Below are 26690 nucleotides of genomic sequence, written 5' to 3' on the forward strand. Positions count from 1 at the left end.
ACCATAAATAATAGAATATCTCATTTTCAAGTGTCATTTACATTTGTTCTAGACAGAGAAGGTTGAGATTCTGTCCACAGAAAGTGTTGAGTACAAATATCTACGTTTTCTCCATGTCTGTGCCATATTCAAGCCATGGAATTAATAATGTGGGATGCTACAGCTCAGGCAGGGTTGAAGGAGAAGGCAGGTTACTAAGGTTAAGTCCTGACCAAGGTTAGCAGCAGGAGGCATGATGGGTGAGTATGAGATGTGGTCAGGGGATAAGACGGGTCTAGGGGCAAGCAGAGGGTGTTCTGGGATTTTTTTTTTTCTGTAATGACAGGGTGCTGGGCAGCTGGATCCTGTTTTCCAGTGCGTTCGGGGAGCGTAGCAGGGCATGGACATCTCTGATCGTCTGAGGGCCCTGTGTTCATTAGTGGAGCAGCGCTGCAGCACTGGGGGTGATTCACAAGCATATCAAGTTAAAAAGAAATGCCTGGCCACAGAGGGATTTTCCTGCCGGGCCAGAGTGTGTGTTTGTGTGTGTGAGGGGGTGGCGCTGGAAGAGCAAAGTGGGATGGGATCAAGGGGATGAAATTAGTAAACTTCAATCGGAAAACTTCCCCGCATCCGAGAAGACGCTTAAAAGTCATCCTCGATCAGACTTTCAAAAACATCCACAGCACTCCGGTTCTCTGTCCGGTCCATAAAACGTGCTGGGACATTTTTGGGGTTTGCCCTAAATTCACTGATGTGTTTGGGGTATTTTTATCTGGCCTGCTCATCTTGTGATTATTTGGAGATCTGGGTTCTGTGCTTGTGTATGTTTATCTGTGTTTTCCCCTGACGCTGCACTGCGCCGCCGCTGGTCCAGGCATAGTGCCAGTTTATCAGGTTTCACTCTGCTTGTGTTTGCTTCTCTGACTGGCTTGGCAGAAACCAATAAACACCACACTCCCACCCTTATACCTCCTGCTCCGCCTCACACTCACACTCAAAAAAGACCATTCTGGCTCTGCCAAAGCACACAAGGCGCTATGTATTAATTAGATTTTTTCTTTCCTCTTTATGGTTAAAATTCCTTGCATACTTGGAAGTAGGCAGTGTGCAACTGCACAATGAAAGCTCAAACGCCAGGCAGAGTAGGATGGAGCTGTTCCGTATATCACCGTCATGAGATCTATTTTTCTGTGATGCCACTGAGCCTCAGCCTCGGTCCATTTGTCTTCTGTGAGACCACAGGGTGACTTTGGGGTGGTCGTTTGGTGTTTGAGCCCTGGCCACCTTCCGCTGAATGTTTGAATCTGGACATATCTGGATTGAATTGGTGCCTCCACCTCCTTTTTGTTTCATGTGGTTTATAACTGCAGCAAGGCACATGTGGCTTTTATTGTTCTGCTCACAGTTTTACTCCCGTCACACCCATTATCACAATTAAAATAGCTTTAATCGCCAAGTACGATAAATAGAGTTAAATTTGGCATGATGCTGCTGATGACATACCTAATAAACTTACCTAATAATAAACTGACACATGGTGTTTGTTTTAACATGAAGATACGGAGAGCGTTATTTCAGTATGGCTGCAGTGCCGAGCTCAGCGTTAGAAAGGGAGATAATGTCTAAGAAGGAAATCTGTACATCCTTGGTGTTTGTTTTGAATTGTGTTCATATTTGGTCAAAAATATATTTATCAACAAGAAGAAATTTAAGCTTTAAATTTAAGCTTTATTCCATAATTTACATCTAGTGTTCTTAAAGTCTGCATTGTCACCTTACTTATAACAGTCTTTAAGTTAAATGATGTTCAAGACTTCTTGAATTCGTTTTTTTTAAATAGAAACTTAACAGCACACTGGGTCATGCCAAATGTTGAATGTCGTTAAGAGAGTGCCAATGGTTAACAGTACAACTCTGTGTGTGCTTGCTGAAAAAGAGGAGAAACCCTTGATGCTGCATTTACGACTTTAAATACCATAGACTGTATATAAGAAGTGGACGTAACCACTGTGACATCCCCCATTGGTTTGTGCACTACTGTCTTGAAGCCTGGAGTTTGGTATTTTGGCCATCGCCCCCTTGGTTTTTTGGAGATAGAAGTAAACGTATATGGATGGTGAAGCTAACTCACCAGAATATAAACTTTTGACAATGAACAAAGGAATCCTTCAGGTGCTCTTTGGAGGGGCGGGTAAAGGTACAAAAAACACCTGAATCCAGGAACTCTTCCTTAACATAAATGCAAACAACCATGGAAAAAGAACCGAGGCACCCTGTCTTCAAGTTAAATGATGTTCAAGACTTAACTTAACAGCACACTGGGTCATGCCAAATGTTGAATGTTGTTAAGAGAGTGCCAATGGTTAACAGTACAACTCTGTGTGTGCTTGCTGAAAAAGAGGAAAAACCCTTGATGCTGCATTTACGACTTTAAATACCATAGACTGTATATAAGAAGTGGACGTAACCACTGTGACATCACCCATTGGTTTGTGCACTACTGTTTTGAAGCCTGGAGTTTGGTATTTTGGCCATCGCCCCCTTGGTTTTTTGGAGATAGAAGTAAACGTATATGGATGGTGAAGCTAACTCACCAGAATATAAACTTTTGACAATGAACGAAGGATTCCTTCAGGTGCTCTTTGGAGGGGCGGGTAAAGGTACAAAAAACACCTGAATCCAGGAACTCTTTCCTAACACAAATGCAAACAACCATGGAAAATGAACCGAGGCACCCCGTCTTCAAGTTAAATGATGTTCAAGACTTAACTTAACAGCACACTGGGTCATGCCAAATGTTGAATGTTGTTAAGAGAGTGCCAATGGTTAACAGTACAACTCTGTGTGTGCTTGCTGAAAAAGAGGAGAAACCCTTGTTGCTGCATTTCCGACTTTAAATACCATAGACTGTATATAAGAAGTGGACGTAACCGCTGTGACATCACCCATTGGTTTGTGCACTACTGTTTTGAAGCCTGGAGTTTGGTATTTTGGCCACCGCCCCCTTGGTTTTTTGGAGATAGAAGTAAACGTATATGGATGGTGAAGCTAACTCACCAGAATATAAACTTTTGACAATGAACAAAGTAATCCTTCAGGTGCTCTTTGGAGGGGCAGGTAAAGGTACAAAAAACACCTGAATCCAGGAACTCTTCCTGAACATAAATGCAAACAACCATGGAAAATGAACCGAGGCACCCTGTCTTCAAGTTAAATGATGTTCAAGACTTAACTTAACAGCACACTGGGTCATGCCAAATGTTGAATGTTGTTAAGAGAGTGCCAATGGTTAACAGTACAACTCTGTGTGTGCTTGCTGAAAAAGAGGAAAAACCCTTGATGCTGCATTTACTACTTTAAATACCATAGACTGTATATAAGAAGTGGACGTAACCACTGTGACATCACCCATTGGTTGTGGACTACTGTTTTAAAGCCTAAGGTTCGGTATTTTGGCCATCGCCCCCTTGGTTTTTTGGAGATAGAATTAAACGTATATGGATGGTGAAGCTAACTCACCAGAATATTACCTTTTGACAATGAACGAAGGAATCCTTCAGGTGCTCTTTGGAGGGGCGGGTAAAGGTACAAAAAACACCTGAATCCAGGAACTCTTTCTTAACATAAATGCAAACAACCATGGAAAAAGAACCAAGGCCCCCTGTCTTTAAGTTAAGACTTCTTGAATTCGTTTTTTTTAAGTAGAAACTTAACAGCACACTGGGTCATGCCAAATGTTGAATGTTGTTAAGCGAGTGCCAATGGTTAACAGTACAACTCTGTGTGTGCTTGCTGAAAAAGAGGAGAAACCCTTGTAGGTTACACAGTATGACGTCCACCAGTCAGTAGCACATTGAAGTTGACGGCACGTATCCTAGCAACCCTCAAAATCTGTCAACCACTGTCATAAAAAGCCCACCCTAAGGCCTGATGCTTAGACACTGTTTCCACAAATATGTCAGAAATATTTTTTATTATGTTTAAAAAAAAAATGCAGTCATACTTTAGTTTATATTTTTTTAAAAGTGAGGAGAATTGAAATTTGAAGTGCATGAGAGCTGACGTTTGTGTTTCATCAGTTTGGTTTAGTCTTTAGTCTTGCAGCCTCCCTAGTTGTACAACTAACAATTCCCAGGGTACAGCTCATTAATTATCACCCTTTCTGCTTCTTCTAACTATTGTTTTTTGTATCAAAAGTATGTATTTCAAAAGGCTCGGCCCATATCAGTCATGTGTAAAGCTTCATGCCCTTATATCTGTTAAACGGTGAGTGGAGATCTTTTCTTTTTCTCATGCAAGAGCTTTTATCTCACTCCCTATCTCTACTGACAATACGCCACCATGCCTCCATAAAGGCGTATTTGCCCAAGACGTCAGTGTTTTGAGAATACACAGCTAGGGAGCTGTGAAGTGTGCATGTGTGCTATGGCTCGCCGTGTACAACAGCTACAGCATGTGCAAGGACACAAATGCACACATGCATGGATACATGAATTTAGTCTAAATAAAATGGAACCGTACCAGTTGGACCAGTTGCTTTGTATGAAGTCCAACAAAAGAGCCTGTCATATGAAGACAGCAGAGAGGAAACATAGATCTTCCACGGTCTGGTACGGTTGCTTTATATGACAACATGCAAACTGTGTTTATCTAACTCCCATGCAGTTATGCCTGGCATTTGCTCAAGCGTTATGCCACGAGGTTTCACATCCAACAAACCACAAGACAAAAAAAACTCCTCTGACTAATTCACTAATGGTTCACTGTTGTGATTATATGTCACGATGGGTATGAAAGCGTTGAGTCATTTTTACCCCGGATAAATAATCCTCATCAATGTATTTTCTGCAGATTATTTAATGGCCGTGGTAGCTTGACCTCCCCTCAGCTTCTCTTTGAAACTCATTCAAACCATATCACCCTTTCCTCTTCTCCCCAAAAAGCCCCATAAATCACTTTCCTGTAAACAGTAGTGACACACAGCCTGATGTGTACTTCGATATATATTTTGGAGACCACAAGACCTGAAATCTGAGCCTGCTTATGTTTGGGAGGCAAACTGTAGTTAGATGTCATGCTCACATGTGCTTTGAGTGCAGGCGTGTTCCTGTGTGTGTGTGTGTTTGTGTGGTGTGTGTGTGTGTGTGTGTGTGTGTGTGTGTGTGTGTGTGTGTGTGTGTGTGTGTGTGTGTGTGTGTGTGTGTGTGTGTGTGTGTGTGTGTGTGTGTGTGTGTGTGTGTGTGTGTGTGTGTGTGTGTGTATGTGTGCGTGTCGCTCACAGAGCTATAAGTACATGTTGTACACAGATGGCATCGAGCTAATTTGTTCTTATTGTTACAAATTATGTTGTCGTACTTAAGCACGGTAATGCTACCAGTAACAATAACACAGATTGAGACCGGGCCGCGGCTGGAGCAGCTGCGTGACGCCACCGCAGGCCCGGCTGGGGAACTATTCTTGGTGTAAACACACACTCTTGGCAGAACATATGAAATAGGCCTGCAGACCAACCTACAGGACTGGCAGTTAAATAACACTCACCTCATAGCATAAATAACCTTATAATGCTTCGCGATAAACATCCACACCTCAGACTCGTTTTCATTTCGGTCAGAGTACAATGTCAGCATCAGATTACGCTGCAAACTTTACAACATTTACAGCGTTTAATGAAGAGCGCTGGCACACAGACAACACTTTTAACAAAATATGCACAATGTCACTATAGAGAGGTCCAGGAGAGGCCAACTGTATGCTACAAAACATAAAACTCCTTTCAGACACGCACCTCATTATGTAAATATGATGGCAGTTTAACATGTCGGTCTAGTGTCTGAATAAGTCAGTGTTTATAAACTGAAACTGTAAAAAAAAAAAAACCGTGTAACGTATGTCAATGCATTCATATGCATGTGCACGACATAAAACTTGCACATTTTGAAACAAGACAATGAGTATCTAGTCTCTGAGTCAAGGTCTAGTTTCAACCCTGGACTCATGTAGGGTGGAAAGCAATGAATGTACATTGGCGAGGTCTATTGATTAAATATTGAATTTAAAATATTGATTAGCTGGGCATACTGGACAATATTGATGCACATTTTTCAGAATAAACCAAAAAGTTTTCAATAGCTAGTGTTTCATATTTGAAAATGTGTAAAGGAAACCCATGGGAGCCACACAGTTGTATTTATTTTGCTATTTTGAGACTTTTTTGTGAGGACTGGACTTATTATCAGGCGGCAGAGCCAAAGTTCAGTGTTCATTTTATCCTGGTGGGACCCAGGTGTACTAACAACTAGTTGGCTATGTAGGGTTATAGACAGTGTAAGAGATTTCTCGTTACATATAAGGTGAGTCACATCTTCATGTATAACCAATTATAAAGTAGATGATTGATGCGTTTAGCCTCATATTTATTCACTATAATGTTACATTGAGGGGTGACACGGTGGAGTGGTGGTTAGCACTGTCACCTCACAGTGAGAGGGTCCCTTCTGTGTGGAGTTTGCATGTTCTCCCCGTGTCTGCGCTGGCTTTCTCCAGGTTCTCCAGTTTCCTCCCACAGTCCAAAGACATGCAGGTGTTAGGTTAATTGATGACTCTAAAATTGCCCGTAGGTGTGAATGGTTGTCTGTCTCTGTTTGTCTCTATGTGCCCGGCGATAGCCTGGCGTCCTTTCCAGGGTGTACCCCGCCTCACGCCCGATGTCAGCTGGGATCGGCTCCAGCCCCCCCCCCGCAACCCCGACAAGGACAAGATGAATGAATGAATGAATGTTGCATTGTAGCAGGGTTCAGCAAAGATCAGTTTTGCAAATGTTTCCTTGGGAAGGACATGCACTCATCACAGTTGTTAGAACTTAAGGACACACACACAACACGTTTTGCTGAGACACATTAAATGTAAACAGAAATGCCAGAGGGCACCTTGAAGATCAAGAAAATAAATTCAAAAATCCATCACTGATGCAGCCTGTGAGAGAACAGCAACAAATACATTTCCATAACGGTCCTGTCAGGTCTGAATAATGCCACAATAACCATTTACATCACAGAAATCTGGATCTGAATGACAAAAATCTATCATTCACCAGAAAGCTGAAGCCTGCTAATTTATGCATTCCAGGTCCATCCTTTTCAATTGTGAGCCCTTCATCGTGTGTGTGTGTGTGTGTGTGTGTGTGTGTGTGCGTATGTGTGTGTGTGTGCGCGCGTGCGTGTGTAAGATGAACACCAAGAGAGGCTTGTCATCAGGTGCTAGCTGGGTCTGGGCCTGTGTCCCCCTCTCAACACTGGATGATAACTGGCAACCGGGATCCTGAAACCCGGGAGAAGCGTTGAAAATGTCTCACATTACAACCCATTATTAATTGTGAGAGCAACAAGCAGAGACAAGAGTGATCATTTTTCTTTTTTTTCCGACGACAAACCCAGCTCTGGCCTTGGGTTATCTCCCTAATCCTATCTCATCCCTTTCCTGTCCGCATTGGCTTAATATTGTGGCTCTGAGCTTGACCCAAAATGACTGAAAGGGTAGAAGAAGGGAGGAAGGAGGGCTAAGTGGGGAGTGAATAAGGGTCTGGGGACAGATTTAGGGGCCTGGATGGCGGTGGCCATGAGGGGGTTCCCCATGGATCCGTGTCAGGCCCAGCTGCAGGGTTTTAATGAAGATGGTGGAGTTAGAGAGAGGGGAATACACTTTGAATTCCCCATCCCTGTGTGAAGTTTCACTCAACACCGTGGCCCTCTTTGACCCCGGATTAGTTTCCTCTTCCAGGTTTAGAAGCAGGATGCTGACCTCCTGCATCCCCCCTCCGCTACCTGTACACCAAGAGATAGCCCTGTTTCCCTGGGGACAGATATTGCAGTTGCGCCTGTTGTCTGGACTGAAGCCAGCCTGGACGTCTCACAACAGCGAAGGTGCCCATCTGGCAGGGCAGACTTGAAGCTTTGTATTATGTCCTGACCTATCCATCCTGTCCTTTATAATACAGTACGTTCTCCATGGTACACTACATATTGTTTGCCTTTTATGTTATTATGTGCAATTTTCAAGAGTGCATGTTTTTGTCATTTTTACAAAAAACCCTTCATGGATCGTCTCCACCACAGATGTTGCTTTGTTTAGGTCTCTCATACATTATAAATGTCCATTCTTACCTTATTGACTGAGTAAACTCTGCCCTTTTTCCAAATGCTGAATCCAAAACAATCAGATAATAACATGAACTCTATGTTATCTTTTAAAATGTAATGTCAGCATGGTTTGCATGCTTGGATCTTTTCACTTTGTGTGTGTGTGTATCGCTCAATATCTGTCTGATGTAACTAATAATGAAATTCCATTCATAGAACCTCGGAGTATGTTTCAAAGTGTGCCAGGAGCTTCTGATAAGAGGCAGGGTTGACTTGAGGGCGTAACTACTGTTTGCTCTAGATCGCTGCTTGTTTGTTTTGGGACCAAACGTGTGTTAGTGAGCCGGGGCAACGGCTGGCTGCACGTCTTCTACTAATTATGCTCAAGCTGGCGATGTGTAGATCCTCAGTGCATCCGCCTCCTCCAGATTTAGGGGTGATAAGTGTGTGTGGGGGGAGTTGTGTGGGATTTGACACTGGAAGTGGTGAAAGGGTGTTTGCAGGCTGAGAATGTGGCTGTGGTTGTGCACACACCTTGTCTGCGGTTCTTTTTCTGCCTATTTCTCACCCTCTTCCTAGGTTGTTTGTGCAGCCTGCCTGTGTTATCTATCCTCATATCTTAACTGGCTTCCTAACACCTGTTGATAAAAGACATCCTCACCTGTCAGCAGCAGCCACCCAGCCACTCGTGTGTGTGCTGATCCTCAGAAGAGCCGAAAACACTCTCTGATTGTTTCTCCTTCTCTTTGTACTCTTCTGCTCTTAATCACGCATTCTCACTCTATACGTGTCACCTCTCAACAAAATTTGCCGCTTTGAATGAAAAATATCATTTATATAGATCTAAAGAGTTGTGTGTGTGTGTGTGTGTGGGGGGGGGGGGGGGGGCATAGAGGGTTCCATGTTACGCAAACCAATCTTTGTTTTTGGTTGGAAAAACCTGAAATGCTGCTGTTGATTCACAGCTATTGTACCAGTGTTTCCCCTACCGTTATTTTAGGAGGAAAGCCCCAACTTTATCAAATCCACACTTCAGATCAATGTGGCTGCTGTACCTGACAACCCTCATACAGTGTATGGTGCTTCTGATGTGTGCTATGGGGGTTATTAAAGTTTCAGTGCAAGCGTAGGAGAGAGAGAGAGCAGACACATGAAATCTTGGTATGTCTGAGCTGTCATCATTGAGTTGGCAGGCCTGTTTTGGCCTTACAGCGATACAGCACTAAATTGCTGTAGTATCTCTTCAAGGATGTCACCTGGTTTCAAACCTGAGTCCCTGCCCACCATTAGAATTGCATCAGCTGATTGCAATGTAACAGCCATCATTCATGGTGGGAGAGATGTTTTTTACACCTTTTAAATTTTATTCTACATCCATCCTTCTCTGCTTCTTTCCTTCTTCTTCTTCTCCGTTTCTTTTTATGGCCACTTCCTTTTCAAAAAAGATGCAGCGAAGCATTAAGAAGGGTATAAAGTATCTGAGAAATCTAAGATTGCCTTTTGTTAAGTAGAGTGCTACTGTTGGTGCTGGTGTTGAATTTGCAAATGAAAATCAGTTTGTGTGTGTGTGTCTGTTTCAGTGTGTGCCACTGAGCTGAATCGTAGGGTGCTAACAGCTGCAGACAGGTTCCACGGCAGTGAGGATACAATTTGTGTTAATAGATGCCTTCCTAAGGAGCAGATCACATTAAAACTCATTCAGTTTTTTCTCTGCCTGCCCTGAGCTCTGTTTTAGGGTGTGTTTATGTAGTAATCACAAATTGATTGGACATATTTCCCAGCCAGCATGACATAAGGCATAAGGAGAGAGAGAGAGAGAGAGAGCGAACTAAAGTAGTTCACACACCAATATTTTCATGTTCACCTCCGTTCTGTCTTTAGAGAGAGAGAACTTGAGGGGAAAAAAAGGAAATTAGGATCCGGGGGAACTATCTAATTTTCGTTTTGTTTTACTTGTTATAATTGTATCCTTCATAAGTCCACTTTATCCTATTGTGTTTGTGTTAGCATTTTTTAGTCACAATAGCAGCAGGGCTCTGGGGATGACAGGGGTGTCAGGGTGGTTGTTCCACCACTTTGATCCAGACGGAAATATCACAACTGTTGACAGATTGCCATAAAATTTGGTACTGTACAGATGTTCATGTTCCCCTCAGGATGAATGACTCAGGTGATCTCTTAACTTTTCATCTACTGTAACTCCATCATCAGGTCAAGATTTAAGCTCGTCTGACACTGTGGTTTATGACAAAATACCTGTAAAACTAATCAAACAGTCAGTTCCAACAGTCTTCACTGTTCTTTATATTTGAACCTAATTATAAAATGTAAGCAAGCTATCACATTAAAATAAAATGGTAAACATGTACTTCTAAACACTAGCATGTTGGCATGCTGACGTTATGCCAAGTTGCTGGTATCTTTGAAAGAAATCTGAAATGCCGGTTGTTTAAATGGTCATATAAATACAATATTAACTGATTGATTTCCTATCGGTTTATCAAGTAAAGGAAGATTTTATTAATTGAACCTCTATTCATACAGGTTACCTTATTGAGACCCAGGGTCTCATTCTCAAGAGAGACATGGTCAAGATGCAATACGACACATAGTTATAGAGACAGGACAGTCATACAAAGGGAAAATATGACACAAGTCATACAACGATAAGTGCAAAAATGCCAAAGTGGTGGTTTAAAACTCAACAAGAGATGACCTGCAGATGCTCTCGACAGATGTCTTGAAAGTAGTTGAAAGGGGAATCATGCTGGACAGCTTCAGTTCCTGCTGTAGTTGGTTCCAGGTCTGCGGGCAGAACAGGACCGAGGCCTTTTTACCAAATTCTCTATGGACTTAAGGGAAGGAGAGAGTATTGAAGCCCTGGGAGCGTAGGATATGACAGCAGCTTCTGCTGAGCTGAAGCATTCATGTACAAAACATCCCCAGAGTAAGAAAGTGGCATCGACAAGCTGCAGGATTTTAAATTCTTCAGAAGATAATCAATATGAACAATCAACTGTGAATTCAGTTATTAATTATTTGTAGGTAGTGTAGTAAGAGCCAGGAAGTGAGCATCCTTCAAAGTCAATCCCTTCGTCTTCACCAAACAACTGTGAAGGCAGAAGCTCAGTGGGAGTTTGGCCTGCTCTAAAGTGGAGATCTGCCAGCACATCCAGACCACCTGCAGTGACCGTGTCAGGAAGCAGGAGCTGGGTCAGTGCAACACCTTGATGAAACAACCTCCAACCGTCAAGGAGTTTTATACTAGAGAGCGAAGTCCCCTACCAGTGGATGGCCGTCAAAGATTGTGAAAGTCCTCTTGAGGAGAAGGAAAGTGGCACAGCATTGGCGATTTGCTAAAGGAGTGTGGATCCCAAAGGAAGAAGAGTTAATGAGAACTGATCAGTTCAGGATAATCTATTGAGGTATTGAAGGCAAGATGTTTTGCAGCATCGTAGCGAAGTGGTTGACTAACCTCTTCAACAATGGCTACATCGAGACCTTATTGCATAAAGGAGGTGTATCGGGGTGTGTAGAGCCCACATGAGTGGTGACAAAGCTCATCAGAGAAGCCCAAGAGAACAAGAGAGACCAGACAGTGCATATATCAGCAAAGGGCCTGGGCAAGACTGTAGAAAACCATTGACTGGAAAGTCACATGGTCTGAACTGTGGCAGGTTGAACCACAGCAAATCAGTTTCCTACTCCAGGCAGTGTACAATGCCCTGCCCAGACCAATCGAACCTCTTAATCTTGGGCAAAGCGGAATCTCCAGATTGCCCACAGTGCACAGGCAAGGGGACGTTGGACCTTAGCAGCAGGGCTGGTACACCTGCCGATATGACCAGGTTCTGAAACTCATTGCAGAAGTCATGAGGAGCTACAGATGAGCACGCCCCACCACCCAGATGATCACCTTTGTGAAGGCTGGAGCGCAGCTGCCAAGAACCACAGCAGCCAAGGATCTGTCATGAATCCTGGCGACTGTGCAGGACTGGCAACTTTCAGCAAACCTGGAGAAACACCTGAAGTTCCCACGGCCCACCGCCACGACCACCCTGAGGCCAGACATCCTCCTGGTCTCTAAGGGGACCAAAAACAACTTATTTTTGGAACTGACAGTGACTTGGTCCAAGTATAAAGAGCTAATTATAATATATATTTTATTATATATTATATTATATAATGTAAGCGTAAAACGGTATAGATAATATAATAGGTTTATAGAAGTATTTAGTTACAGTTGACCATTGTGTTTTGTCTCCTTTAACTTGCTACATTAGCTCTCCATCAGAGTTTGACTGATATATGTTTTGCACCAGTAATATTTTGTATATGTCTGATTTTCAAGGATCGGAATAGTGGCCTAGTGTTATATTGCTCTAGTGTATTGTGTATCACTGTTTCCTACAAGCTTCCTCTCCTGTAGTTCTGGTTGGGCACAATCAGGCTAACCTACAGCATAGTACAGCTGACATCCAGCCGCCTTTGGGAGTTGACAAATGGAAAAAACCCTGAAGATGAATGAAGCACAATTACCTGAGGTAACAAATGTTCCTAATGATTTATGCCCGGCTCAGGTTGCTTTATTTTCGCCTGGGTACAATTCTCCAGGAGGACAGTGGTAGTGTTGCAAACCCCGGGGCTGCTCTATGCTGATGCTCTGACTGCGAGCTGTAGACATTGACTAATGGGCTATGTGAGACCACCGCCATTGATATTTACCTCATTTCTCCTGGCCCGAGCACTGTCTCAACAGTGTCAAGGCTAGCCATCATTCAGTTTTTTTGTTTCTTTTTCAAAGCTAGGTATGGGTGATGCCAGGGCCCCCCTCGCTCGTTTCTCCTAAAGGCCCACCCATCAGTGCCCCAGGGCAGAGGAGAGAGAGGGAGAAGGTGAGAGGGAGATGGAGAGGGGAGAAGGTCAGACTAAAAGCTTCAGGCATTGTGAAGAAACACACACTTCTCTGTGTTTTCACTTGTCTGTTTGATGAACTATTATGCTCACTACATGGCTGAGGAAAAAAGGACACATGGTTTTTTTATACATAACAGTCTTAGGTGTGATGAAAGTCAATTGGAGTCATAAAACACCTTCAGATATGGTTCAGACGGCTTCTTTTAACACCTGAAACTTGGGTTGACTTGAGGGCATTACTGGTGATTGTTTCTCTACATGTGTATGTTACATTCATGCATGTTAGCATTCCTGAAGAGAGCTGCAATACTGGAATTACTAATACCTTTAAGTATTGATTTTAATGGTAACAGCAACTGAATAATCCAGCAAAAAATGTTAAAAAAACTGTTGCTGGAACTTGAAGCAGTAATGTAACCCTTATGCAGTATATTGAATTATAACACATTCTGATAATGATTCTAAACCCAAGTGCCAGGAGTTTTTTGCATAGTATCATCTTAAACCATCTTATGGGGCAACTGTGGCTCAGTGGTAGAGTGGGTCGTCCTCCATTTGAGAGATTGCCAGTTTGATCCCCACCTCCCCCAGTCCCCATGTCGAAGTGTCCTTGGGCAAGACACTGAACCTCGAATTGCTCCCCATGCTGCGCATGGGTGTGTGAATGGTTACATTAGATAAGATGGTTTGTAGATGTCCACTGCCATCAGTGTGAATGTCTGTGTGAACGGGTGAATGTGACAAACACTGTAAAAGCGCCTTGAGTAGTCAGAAGACTAGAAAGGCGGAAGTCCATTTAAAAGTTTTTGCAATAATCTGAAAATTTACTCTCTATGTAGCCCGGATTCAGCTCCATAAAGAAGTGAATCTGGGCAAAAACCGGACTTTTCCTTTCCTCCCTTTTTACTTTCCTGCGAGGATATTTGGACTTATGCACATGAAGTTCCTTTCTCTTTGTGTTTCTTTCTTTCACAAACATACATCAGGGAAAGGCAACTACTTTACTTGGAGCCCTAAGGCCATGTGGGAGTTATCACCTCATTTTTTATATGAATTATTACCACTTTCATATCTTGGCGCAGTGCATGTGAGAGTAATGACATTAGTTGTAGTGTAAATTTATTCTCTGATTACAACCCTCTGGCTCAGGTGGTCTCTTTCATACTTGAGAGATACTGACTTAACTGCCATCACGACAAATAAGACCCACAATCCCTGTTTGCAGTGGAGCAGTCAACCTCTCCAGTTCTCTCAATCTTTTCCTCGCTGGATAACAAATGGTCAGAGAGATATTTTCATCGTGATCAGATTTATTATGAAATAAAGCATGATCATTTTAATAACCCTCACAAACTTGGTGTTACTCTTCACAGAAGGTGCTAATTTGTCTGTTCAATGAAATGAATCGCCCAATTGAAAAATGGCTCCACTGAGACTTAAGTGTCAACAGAGGCATGGCGAAATGATATAACTGATTATTCAATTGAAGCCATTAACCAAAGCAGCTGTTATTATGATAAATCATGCAGGAAATCTAAACAAGCCAAGCTCAGTTGTGCACTATTAATGAATATCACCCAATTGTAACCTTGTGTGATTAATGCATTGTTTGGAAATCATAAGCAGGGCAACCTATTTCAAACATGGATCAGGTTTCTCAAATCGTATTGCTCAGTGCGTGCTTTACTATACAGCGCTTCAGGTTAAAGGTGCTACATGTAGCATTCTGACATCAATGAATCATTGACTCATTAATGTGAGTGCTGCGAGAAAACTAGATCGTGCTCGGAAAACTGGTAGGCGTTAATTTGACTAGTCACATTACTTTTGTTACTCAGCAAAGCTCAGCCAAAGATGTCTTCTTACAACTCTGAATTTTTCATGCTCACACAGCTTTTTTTGTTATTTTGTTTATTTCACCTGAAAAAAAGGACTAGAGACCATTTTGTGATGGGATCACACCAACCGCGGCGCCCTTGCTCGGACCACCGCTGTCTTTGAACTTGGCCTTTATTTAATCTTAACTACACACCTGCAAAGTAGTTTTGTGACTGTATCTCGCACGGTTGTATTGCCATCGCAGCATTAACATCTATCCCCAGACATATAAACACCTCGCAAAGTTATCTGGGCTAGTTTTCACTACAGTAGGTGTCTCCAAGACCACAGACACACACACACACACACACACACACACACACACACACACACACACACACACACACACACACACACACACACACACACACACACAGACTCACATAGTGAAAACAATACCAGTGTTGTTGTCGTGGCTGGTAAAAATAACACATTGGCAACTAGCCAAGACGCTAAGCTCAGACATATTGATGCTACACCATCACAGCTCGTCTCTGCACACTGTCGTCTGTTTACATTTGTACGTCGCTCAGTGTCAAATCTCGTTTCGTTGCTCTGATTGGTTGCACCCCAAGGCATTTTGGTCTACAGTTGTTGATAACACCACTTTGAAATTGAAAATAAATTGACGCTATCTCACATTTATGATTTTGTCTGGAATGTCAGGCTAGTCAGGCAAGATCCTCCAATTATATGACATTCTTTTATTTCCTAAATTTAATTTAACCAGGAAGTCTGTTGAGATACATGATCTCTTTGACAAGAGAGGCCTGCCCCAAATGGCAGATTAAGTAGTTCAACACGGTGTAACCACATAAATGAATGAATCAATATGATATGATGATATACAGTTAATTCTTGTATCATAGTGGTACCTATCAATCCACCTACGTGCCAGAAAGCACATTTAGGGGCCCAGTAATGACTGAGATAACCTGGGGCACTTCTCTTTGATATGTTCTTACACACAACACACACATACCTACACCCGTAGACTTACACATACAGTATGAGTCTACAAAAAGTAGTTCCATATGCTCACATGCATGTACACATGAACACATTATATATAGATATACACAGCACTTAATCCCACAAACACACTCACACACTGTGTTGCTGTGGTATGTTTCATTCACAGGGCCTGTGAGGCGCTGGATCATTAGGGGACGGATGGGAGGACGTGGAAATGTGGGTCACCGGCCCTTTCATCTGTGGCCCTGTTCATCCTCACTCCCCCTGCCATCCGTCTGAGGAGATGCCTGTCACAAATTCCTGCCCCACATGTCAGAGACACCCGTTTCCCTGTGCAGCCCTGGGCCGGCCTTATGGACATGACCCAATGGTACACTCACTCTGTAGGAGCTAACATTGACATCTGGACCGCAGGGACAAAGGTAAAACATGGGAGTGCACTGATACATGCCGGCTCGTTTTTCAGCATGCACCTATTAATGTAGTTATTGAAACAGGTTTGCAAACTTTTTTCTGCTGTCATTAAAGATATCAGATTACACAACAATCACAGTGACAGCTATAAAAAGCTGCAGACACGACATTCCTTTTGTTGCTACACAGGTTTTCATTGTTAGGGTTGTCATATCAACATCAATTCAAAATGCTTGTTAGGCTACTTTATTTGTGACAGGCGTGTTTCCAACAAATCTTCCTATTTCCTCTTTCCTCCTCTGTTCTCCTCTCCTCTCTCAGCCGCCCCATTATTCCCCTTCTCTTTCCTGTTTCAGTCCTATAATTTACTGGGGATCAAGCACAGTGAAAGTTAGCTTATGAAGCTCTTGAAGCGCATGCTATCGCTGTGGCTGCAGGCCAAATTGTGTTTGCATTTAATTAAATACCAGACTTCAAGCTGAAACGTAGCTGCATGCCGTCCATGTTGTTAAATAATTTTATGTGGTAGACATCCGGTTATCTGATGGTACAGCTTTGAATATTTTGGTGGAATTGAAATTTTCAATTTTTCATCTGGTTGGGAAATAACAATGTTTCTCAAGTTCCACAGCAGCAACACTCCTATAGCTGAAAAACACCTCTCGCCCTGAGGGAAGCTGTCTCAGTTCCTGTGCAAATAAATAACAGCACATGCAGTCAAGACAAAACATCAATTATCCAGGAGAGAGAGAGAGAGAGAGAGAGAGAGAGAGAGAGAGAGAGAGAGAGAGAGAGCTAAAGTAGTTCACCCACCAATATTTTCATGTTCACCTCCGTTCTGTCTTTACATGTTCCCTGCCTCTGTTTTTGTGCCGATTTGCTCCTGCTGATAAATGTGCATGTGCGTCTGCTGTAAACTCCTCGATTCGCTGTGTTTTCATAAATACTGTTTAACACTTTGATGATCACAAGGTCTTTATGGACTGATCCCTCAGCGAGAGACTGCTATTATCCCAAAAGACAACAGCGGTTCATTTTGAGTTGTGTTGACACAAAAGTCTGAGCTGAACACCATGTCTGTGTGGTTGTTTCAGGCTCTGTCCCACTAAGTAGTGCGGGGTGCAAATGCAGGCATGTTCCTCTACAAATATGAGTCTGTGTATAAACTAAGTCTTAAGCCGGGCTGACAGCACAGTTTGATTTTTGAAGGTGCCTCACATGAAAGCCTCTCCACCCCGTTTTAAGTAATAAGAGATTACAGGTAATCTCCTGGTAATGGCAGGTTGGCATTCCACTACATCAGGAGCGTTTAAGACACTGTGGGAGATGTTGTTTTGGACCTAAAAGCCTCCTTAATCCGTTCTCAACATATTAATTGTATATTGATCATTGCAAAGAGGACCTTTACTAACTCAACAACATTGGGCTGAGGAGGTGTGTTTTGTGTCATCTATATGTTCCTACATGCGAAGATGTGTGTGAGCATGTATATGTTTGCACAGCTGTGCGTCTGCTTGCAAGCACGTGGACGAATACGGTGTTCATGCCACCGAGGCTCATGGGTACTGTAGTTTTATTGAGAAAATGACCTGACCAGATGACCCCCGAATATTTGGACACTACTGAATTACGAGCAGTTGTCCCAGATACCTAATCCTGTCTTGTTTGTCCCAGAAATAATCTAATCAACCCATGTTTTGATTAATTATTGCCTAAAAATACATTAAATACCGTTTTGAAATATTATTTTGGTGTTACCCATGATGTTATGTGCGTTGCCTACATGAATTATGGCTGTTGTAGCTTTATTTAGTACAGTGGTGCCGCAAATTGATAAACCACTACACATAGCAGCAATGCAATGAAAACATTTAAGGAGGGAAATGAAACCATCCATCACTGACATGGAGCCTGGTGTCCTGGGGCCTGGTGAACATCCAGCCAGAACGTTACTGCCGGTACCTGGAGTACTGCGGAGGGAAATGTTCATCGCTGCTTTACGAGATCTAAACAAAGTCTGCAGGCAGAATTTGCCATTTTGCTCAAAGGGGAGTCAGACTGTTAAACATAAAATAGTCATTGTGTTTCTTTTTCCGACTAACAGACAGTTGACTTCATATTTATTTAAAAAAAATTGTTTGGACTCCACAGGTTTTGTTACTGTTTGTTGACACTCAATGTTAAGAACTGGAGGCCTCACCCCCTATTTCCAAGTGACCGGCCCAAACTCCCCGGCCCCGAATTTCACCCGGTCTCTTCTCACCCTGCTCTCGCCCAATGTCCGCTGGGATTTGGCTCAATGTATATTAAATAGCTAATGGACCATTGTCTCTTTTGTTTTCCAGGTGTTACACCAGTGTATTTCAGTTTGTTTTAAAATGGCTTTTTTCCAAACGCTTTAAACTAAATGACATTTAGCACAGAGGGTCTCTGTCAGCAGCCATTCCCGTGGAACATCCAATTACCATGTTTTTTCTCACCGTACTATGTAATTTCCACTTCCTGCAACAGGTGGATGACATGTTTTTAAAGTCCACTGTAGTGATTTCATTTAAATGGCATATCGCTGGAAAGACTGTAATAATAACCTCTCTCGTGCTTTGGTAATTCAGAGGCATCGTGGCTTATGATGACAAGGAAGCTAGTGGTAAAATGTATGTGCATGCGTGTGTGTGAAGTAGGCTGTCTGTTTTCCACCTCATTTCCTCTCTGCCATCTCACAGCCGGATCTGTTGGCAGTCTTTCACCGTAAAGCCTTCAGTTGCGACCTTGGACGAAATAAATATAACAGAAACAGCGTGATTAATGCTACTGCAAGGATAAGAAACATTATTGAGCTGCTCTCTTTGGTTTCTTGTAATGTTTTTCTGGAGGGAAAACTGAGCTTTCCTCTGGCATCCACTGTGGTCTTAGTGAGTGTTTGTGAAGTGTGATTTTATACTCTTGCCTGTGTGTATGCCGTTGCCAGTCTGGGCAGACATGAAGGATGTATTTGCCCGCACCGTTGCCAAATCCCTGTTGTCTTTTCAAGGTCCTTGACCCTGAGATAAATGGTCATTTGCTGCAAATGTAACTCTTTTTAATTTGATTACAATCCAGCGTTACTGCTAGCGCTCTGCAAATAAACCTGTTTTGCGAAGATGGAGTGCATAGCAACCCGAGGAACCTGTACACTACAAAATATATGTACAGTCGCTGGTTGTGTAAAAAGGTTTTGTGGAGGGTTAGGATTTTGCCACCAAATTTGTGAAAATGGACATTTTCTACAGTGGTTTGTTTCAGTATGCCTACTCTGTTGGTATAGACTGACTGACCACTGATCCTAGATGAATAACCCCTGTGTGCAGGCTCTTTGCGATGATAAAATTCTCATATTAAAACATGGCATCAGCAACCTGTTTATTCTACATCTCATGCGGGCCAGCCAGGAGCAGCATTGGAGGGGGTTTCCATTTCTTTTGGCTGAATATGCAGTAGTCTGTGTGATTCACCTGAAAGGTCATAGAGCAGCATGTTCAATCATTGCAGCCCTGTGCTGATTGGCTGGCTGCTCTTTATTGTGCTCACACTGAGACGTAGGCTGTACAGATTTGCTATTTGGAGAAGACTTAGACTTGTCACACACATGCACACAGTGGTTTTAAGGCAGTGGGGGTTATAGGATTATGAAGAGGAGAAGTGAAAATTCCTGTTTGGGAGATCTGCTGAAGCTTAAGTTTCTTCTCCAATCACACATGTCATGGTGGAAAAACTCCCAGGAGGAGGTGGGGATCGAAGCGTCAATCCCACTCTAGGCTCAGGGTAAACACAGAGGTATTCAGTGACCCAAATAGTGCTCTCAGGATTTCTTTTAGCCCAGCTAGTGTTTCTTGCTTGTGTGGCTCTGAATTGTAACGTTGCTAGGCAACTATTTATCCAACGCTCGCAGAAACAACATACCTGGGTCTTTTTCTTGACATAAATGCCAGAGGATCATATGCTTTCACATGGTTGACTGTGACTGAGCTGCAAAAGCCAAACTTATTGTAAATCACTTTGTAAAAATTAGTTGGTGGAGACCTCATGCCTAATGCTACTCTCACTTTATAAGAGAAGAAATGTTGTTTACAGTAGGAGGAACATTTTGAAGCCAGCTAATAATAACCGCTAATATCAATAATCATAATTTTATTTATTTAATAAACGCATTGAGTGAGGACCCTTATTTTAAATGGTGCCAAGGTAAATACAATGAATGCACACAAAACTAAAATCAAAAGCAATAAAAAAACAAAAACATGTTTATCAATTTAAAAAAGAGAACCCCCCCCCCCCCCCCCCAAAAAAAAATAGAGTAATATACAAAATTGTAATAATAAGAACACTTGCAACGAGCAATTTTTACCACAATCAATGTTTAAAAAATCCAACCTGAAGTGACATGTACCTATTGGATGACTTTATATATGCAATATTAAAACACAGGTGTAACAGCATGAACATTATTCCCCAGAATAAAAGCAGGTAAAACATATGCAAAGCCAGATTTCAGAGATGGATTTCTGTCTGCCTCCATCCTTCCATGTTTGTAAGATAAAATACTAAAACAGTGTCACACTCCTCCAAGAAGATCTTCCAGTTTTGTTTGTAGAGTGCTGCAGCTACAAGGGAACATGCATTACGACGCATGAGCACTTGAGTGACTAAGCTGGATGTCATCGTCTGAGAAAGGGAGACTGTAGGGGCCTGTAACAACAGAGGGAACAACCCTAAACTCACCGCGGACTGTCAGCTGCACAGTCATCTGAAATGGCTGCGTGTGTCAACACCTCCAAGAATCACTGTTCCTTCTTCAGTGTGTGTGTGTGTGTGTGTGAATGAGTGTGTGTGTGTGTGTGAATGAGTGTGTGTGTGTGTGTGTATTTGTGTGTGTGTTTGTGTGTCGTCACGGATCTGAAAGGTATAAATCTCTATGCTTTGCAGAGGTGTACGTGTGTGTGCTTGCATGTATGTCATCATCTACGATTCTTTTATGTCTGTGTGTGTTTATATAACAGATGTTTGTGTGAGTTGCATGAATGTGTTCTTACCTAACCATAAAGAATATGCCTTGTCTTAGACGTGTAAGTGTTTTACAGTGAATTGTGAGGATTTATGTTACATGTATGAATGCTCCTGCGTACATTATAAGCAGTGTGTGATGGATGGTGCTTACAATACAATAGGAAATAATAATAATACTAAGACCTCTCTTTATTGATCCCTTTGGGGAGACTCCAGCAAGGAAATTGGATCTTACTGATAATACTTTGACTTTCTCCTCAGATGGCTTTAAGGTTGTTAAAATGATCTTATTCCACACTATCTGGTAGTATCATAAATATACTATCAGTTTGTTCCAAGTCTGTATGACCCTAAACTCTGTGTTTTTATAGATCAATAACAATACAAATACAAATACACAGCTCCACAAAAGCAGGCCATTATATTGTATCATTAGAAACTTTGGGGTCGCCGCTAGAATTTAGTAATAAAGTTGGTTTGAACAAAGTTTGGCTGCACAGCTCAAGATTGTTATGGCCAAATCACTGGCAGGCTGCTGCTTGTTAAAGAAATACTTTGTTTGGGAAATATGCTTATTCGCTTTATTGCTGAGAGTTCGGCATCACTCGATACACTTGACACCGCCATACAAAGCACCCTTTAGCATCTGAGACATCCAAAGGTAACAAAAAATGTTCCTGGCAGCACCTTTACCCCTGACTAACAAAATTAATATTCATGCATTTCCTGAGATGTTGAACTTGTCCTTTAAGGGGTTAAGAAGAGGGATTGCAATGAGTTTCCCTCCTTGTTTCCCATTTTTCGATTTCAACATTTTTTCACCACAGTGTGCATCTCTTGGTTTCTGCGAAGGGAACATTAGTGTCATCCTGCTGCTATTCCGGAAAAGCAGCAACAGCAGGATGACAGTAATGTTCCCACAGCGTGTGGGATCCCACACTACAATCTGGGTCCAAAACCTGGCACGAACATGCTTATGATAAAAACATTATAATCTAATTTAGTCGAATCAAGTTTTGCATGCAAAATTTATTTACAGCTTCCGTAGCTTGAAAAGTTTGCCAAACTGTTGTGCTGGTAACTGACCTGGCAACAGATTTTGTGCAGAAGTTAAGATGACACTAGCTGGTACTTCTGTTGACCTCTTCACATGAAAGAAAAATACACAAAGAATCGAATGTACTCTACACCCCATTAAACGCTACCGAAGCTTCAAAAAATCCAACCACCCATGAGAATATTTGATTATGCAGCGAGCGGCGGTGGTGCTGAGATCAGTCTTTGGCATGCTGTGCCCCTTCAGGTCGATCAAAGTTTAGCCAAACTACACAGGAGCCGAACAGCCCAGAATGTTCTGCGCACAGGGGGCTTTCTCAGGTGAGTCATTGGCATGGATGACCTCCATATTCAACCAGTGGAGGACCTGGCATTGGTAGGAGTGGTGCTGGTGTTAGTGGGAGCCCTGGCTTCTGGGAATGAGGTCATGGCACAGGGACTCCAGCATTCCCCCTCGGCTCTGTCGGGCCCTGAGGCTCCCTCACATCTGTGTGCTGTCTGACCCAGCGGCAGGCAGCTGCTCTCTCTCATTATACCCCCTAATGGATGGATCCGTTTCCCTCTGACCTCATCCTGCCTCCACAACAACATCCCTCCATCGCTCTGTTCCGATACCCCTTCATCGAGGCACAGAACCCCTTTTCTTCCACGTCTGAAGTGCTGAGCATGCACAACTGGGCCTGCAGTGGAAACTAGGCTTTAGATTACAGCCCACAAATGACAAGCATTTCATATATACGTTGTATCAGTAATATAGAAGACAAGAGGGAGAAGTGAAAGTTATATATACACCTAGATGAACATGTTTATTGAACAAAATACTGTATTTAACAGCATGTCCTCACACAACGGACTGGATAGCCAATGACTCCCAAAACAAAATACAGTTCTATTTAACATTGTGAAAAGGCTGCGCAGTGGCCACTTTAGTCACATGACCATTCTATGTAATGTTGTAAAACATTCATCTTAAACCGCTTGTCCCTGTCGGGGTCGCGGGGGGCTGGAGCCGATTCCCAGCTGACATCGGGCGTGAGGCGGGGTACACCCTGGACAGGACGCCAGTCTATCACAGGGCACATAGAGACTTACAGAGACAGACAACCATTCACACCTAAGGGCAATTTTTAGAGTCATCAATGAACCTAACAAGTGCATGTCTTTTGGATTGTGGGTGGAAACCGGAGAACCCGGAGAAAACCCACGCAGACACTGGGAGAACATGCAAACTCCACACAGAACGGCCCCAGCCGGGATGCGAACCTTCTCACTGTGAGGCGGCGTATAGCCATGTTGTGAAACAGAACTACTTAATTACACAACAACATTCAGTGGTTAGGTTTAGGCAATAAAAGTACATGGTTGGAGATGGGAAAAGATCAAGGATTTGCTTAAAAGGAGTCACGGTCGTAACAACATTTTAAAGAGTCCATTTTGATTTTTGCTTGTTAAAAGTGAGCGTCACTGAAACACATATAACCATCATGTCTTCATTCTTCTGAGATCCCCCCACAGTTATCCGTTTCTGTGAGTGTTTTCACCTATGTGAAGTGTGTGAGCATCGGTGTGTTGCATTTATCCTGTGTCCAACCTATTGAAAGGGGAGAGAAAAGGCTGGGGGAGATAAAGCTCTCCACCTGTGTTTGCCACTGAGTAAACAGGAGCTGTTGTCATGAGTGGAAGACAGCTTGCTTTCTGCTCTTTGGAATTGAATTTCAAGTTCTCTCAGCTCTTTTGATTTCGCCACAGAAGGCAGGGAGAGCTATCAACACGCCCTCCCGTCGCCACTTCTCCAGAGGCGTGATGGATAGAATCCGTAATGCCTCGGCCTACCCCAGTTATTTGTCTTTATCATTAGCACAGGCCCTGTGCGTTTGAAGCTCTGTGTAAGAGGCTGGCTCAAACCATTTATAGGCTAGGCTTTTTTTTCAGCGAGCTCATCTCCTGTCATCTTGTCGTGACTCCTCTCAACTCATCTCAGACTTGCTGAGATGCAGATTGAGGAATTGCTCTTTTATCGCACAGCTTCTGTGTTTATTACCGAGCGGCTCCGATCCATCACTCCCATTGGTTAGCCACAGCAGAGCAGACCTGTCAATCGACAAGTGCGGCTGGCTCGGCACGCCTGGTGATCAATGACTTGAGGTGTAGACCAACAGAGAGGGAAACAGAAAAAAGGAGGATGAAGAAAGAAGCGGAGGACTGAAAGACAGTGAGAAAGTGTTGATGATAATCTCCTCTGCAGATGGAGAGAAGCTAAAAAAAAAAGAGAGAATGGGAGGTATTATGGGCCTTGTGATGATCCATGGAAGATCTTGAATGCATTTCAGTGATGCAATTCCTGGGATACTTGAGTGTGTGCGGAGGGTGGGGGCGTGGGGGAGACAGAAAAAGTCAAAAATAAAAGTGAAGCGGCAAAACATTTGGTTGCCAGGCGACAGGGCTTCAAGCAAGGGTAGTATTGAGTTATGAAGAATGGTGTAGCATGACTCAACTTCTCTGATCCAGTTTCAGGATGGGGGTCGTATGTGTGTGTGTTTGCGGGGGGGAATACAAAGACAGAGCAATGTCTCCACCTGTCCTGATTTGTCAGGGCTGGTGAAGCCAGAGACTTTCTCTCTAGGGGCCTGGCCTTAGCTTATCAACAGGGGCCCTCAGACGGGGCTAAGGGTTAGGGGTCTCTTGTTAGTTTTGGGGTCCCGCCAAAGTCATTTACACAGCACATAATCTAAAGATGAGCTCATTATGATGTCTTATCACATGTCTGTGAGGTGGTTAATATGCTGAGAGGCTTAAGACAGAAGTAGGAAAATAGAAGACGTGTGTTTCTCATTCTTTCTTCCTGCTCAGCATTTCATGTGTGAGTATGTGCTGCTGAGCTGCGTCTGTCTATCAGTCAATGTGTCAAACCCACCAGCTCACCAACACACAGGGGGACAGCAGACAAGGCCCAAGTTAATCCTTATGGTTTTGACAGTTCATCCTCTCCAACCTCGTGTCACTGGGAGCATCGTCTTCCATCTCCCATAAACCCTGGTTCCTCTCACTTACACTTCATTTGATATAAGAAGGTTTCACTTTATGTATTACTTAAGCTTGTTTTTATAATGTTTTCCATCTTTTCAAATATTCCTCTCACCCAAGTCTGAGCTCCAGTACCAGGATCGGTTGTCACTGTGGCTGCTGCCGTTCTAGCCTAAAGCCATCTGGTTTAAACCAGGTAACAGCACTTGAGGTGGGGAGCGGGCAGAGGATCCCTCGGATGTACAGCTGAAAACCACTTCCTCAGATCGGCGTACAAATAAGAGGTTGAGCTCTGGAAACACAGTGTGCGCTCTTGTGCTGATTACAGTGAGCATGCATACCAGATGGGAAGCACACATGTTGGACGGTGCCGTGCCGTGAGTCTGCTTGGGATCTTCACTCATTCTGAGCAGTGGAATTCAGCTTGTACTGTAACATGTGCTTTGTCCTTCTGCTAAGCTTCTAAATGACAGTGTCTTGTAGAGCAATCCTGAGAAAGCACCAAATGTTTGCTGCTTGTTGGTATGTTGCTCAACACTGCAGCATAATTAGAAGAATGAGGTTTAAATTCCACCTGTGTCGGCTCTGCCTGTCTTCGCTTAAGTGTGTATGTTGAGCCTTCTTACGTGTATGGTGCAAGGTGTGATTGTATACACGTGTGTGGGCCTTTGGGTATTTGTTAATGTATGTTCAGTCTACAGGTGCACATGTGTTTGGTTTGATACCCCTTAAAGGAAGATATTTATATTTTGTATTCTGCTTTTTATGTATTTACGTACCACTTTCTGAAAATAAATAAAGAATGAAAAACTAGAAAGCAGTCTTGGAAAAGTGATGAGTCCCTTTAGAATAACCATTATAAACATTCTGAGGTATAACCAATCACCTTCCAAAATACACACCAAGTTATTTGGCCTCCTCCTGACATCAACTGTGGTGTTTTTGATTTTACTTAATAAAACAAGCTGTGCCTTGAGGAATACCATAGTAGTGCATGGTAAGACAAATAATTCACCATGATTGGAAAGATGCTTTCAAAAGAGCTCTGGGATAAAGTTGTGGATAGGCACAAGTTAGGAGAAGGGTATAAAATATTGCAAAGGCTTTAACATCCCTCTGAATACTGTTCAGAGTATTGTCCAGAAGTGGAAGGCATACGGCACCACCCAGACCTTGCCTGGATCGGGCCGCCCAACCAAACTGGAGACCAAGCCAGGAAAAGATAGATCAGGGAAGCTACCAAAAGGCCCATGGTGACCTTGA

This window comes from Echiichthys vipera, assembly GCF_963691815.1.
Source record: "Echiichthys vipera genome assembly, chromosome: 4".
Taxonomy (NCBI): domain Eukaryota; kingdom Metazoa; phylum Chordata; class Actinopteri; order Perciformes; family Trachinidae; genus Echiichthys; species Echiichthys vipera.